Here is a 2,057-nt window from a genome sequence, read left to right as displayed (position 1 = left end):
TGTTGAATTAATGCTATATTTTAGACATATTTGTATTTGTTCTAAGAGGGGTTGTTTACATTCTAAAGTTTTCTACTCATAGTATTTGACCTTTAGTTTAATTATCCAATCTATATGTCAAGGGTTGATTATTACACTGAAAAAATAATTTATTCATATGTTTTCGGAAATTCATTTTTCCTGTTCAAGGTCATGAAGGAGCTGACCCATATCCCTCAACCCAAGCAAGTAGGACTGAGAACATCCAGGAGAGGACACTAGTCCATCTACTAAATGCATACAACACAGACATACAATCACACACACACACACACATACACACGCAGCCACACACACACAGACAGACACACACACACACACACACACACACACACACACACACACACACACACACACACACACACACACACACACACACACACACAGAGAGACACACACACACAATCATGCACAAGCACGTGTGCATCATGTGCACATGTATAGGCTGTATGGAGGCTCACTAGTTCATCTACTGCCACGTCTGTGAAGTGTGAGAAGAAGCAAGAGACACAAATGAAAACCCTACACAGAAGACAATTCAGTTGATGTCTGAGCCAAAGAGCTACTGCACTCTCTGTGCCCCCAAATGTTTATATAACTATAGTGCTGTGTACATCATACTTTAGGGAACAAGAGGAATGTTGAACACAGACATTACAATATCGTGGCAGCTGACCATCAGACATTTCTTAACCTAGGTACTGCCTAATTTAATGCTCTAGATCAGGAAAGACGTGTAATATTAACATTTTCACTGGTCAGAGAGGTTACTCGCAATCTAAAAGCTAAATTTCTTTAACAAATTGAGATATTTATTTTTCATAAACCTTCTTAGGAATTAAATTAAATAAATTAAATAAATGACAATTTTCAGTAAGTTTTGTATAACAGGCACCAGTACATCAGAATTTGCAGTGATGAATAAAATTGATTGCATACCTAACACATCACAGTATAATATATAGATTGAAGTCAAAATGACAAGGAATTCTAAGAATAATCTACCAGGTTGTGATTCAGAGAGTGTATTTTCTAACAGAGTGTTCGCTGAGCTGTCTTTCTGTTGCAGTCTATCACTGTTGTTACTTACATTGAGACAAAGCATGTTCAAGACATGCTGACATTCTCCTGATGATGGATTTGTTATGTTGTGCTAAAATGATCTTAGAAAACAGTCATGTTCTGTGATCATCCAGAGAATATCTCCATGTGTGTTCCTGAAGTTTGCCCACAATGCATCTTGCCATGGCTTACTAATAAAAGATTTCTGTCATTTAAAAATACTAGCTCATAATTCACCTGAAAGGTTTTAAGCAGTGTGCAGAACTCTGCAAAACAGGAACAAGGTCATAATAAAAGTGGTCATAAATGCCTGTGACTGTAATGGTAAACCCACTATTGAGTTGCTCTTCCTTCTGTTCCTTTATCTGCAGCCCTAGAGTACTTCATTCAGTATATAATTGCTTGCTTGAATGAAGACCTATGGACACCAGATGCATTTTGCTGTCTTTCCTGCTGGGGCTACTGCTACTTGAAACAGATTCTGCATTGATTTTTTTCTTCATTTAATTAACTTATTCATTCATGCTCTGGATGACAACATATTTGAAATCAGATACTCAAATGCTTTTGTTTCATAACAATGAAGCAAAATCCAGTGCCAGGAGGTTTCAAAAATACATATGTGAAGAAAAGAAAATGCACCAATATTTATACAGTTCAGTTATGCATGAAATAATCAAGTGATGATGCAAACTAAACAGATAATGCATATTTCCAGCCTGCAACATGATTAATCCAGCAGACAAAAAGCATGTAAATGAGATGGAAAAAGGTGTGGAAAATGAAAAGAAAGGGAAGCTGTATATAGGTAGGCAAGGAAAGAAATGAAACTAAAAAATATAACAGAGCGCCAAAATCAGTGACATTTAAAATGAGCATTACATTACCAGATAGAAAGTCTTAAAGCTGCAGAAAGGTATTATCCACAGGTATTGCAGCCAGGATCTGTGTTAGTG

This window comes from Protopterus annectens, chromosome 3.part1 (assembly GCF_019279795.1).
Source record: "Protopterus annectens isolate FY-2018-M chromosome 3.part1, PAN1.0, whole genome shotgun sequence".
NCBI classification, from domain to species: domain Eukaryota; kingdom Metazoa; phylum Chordata; order Ceratodontiformes; family Protopteridae; genus Protopterus; species Protopterus annectens.
Note: the sequence above shows the minus strand (reverse complement) of the source record.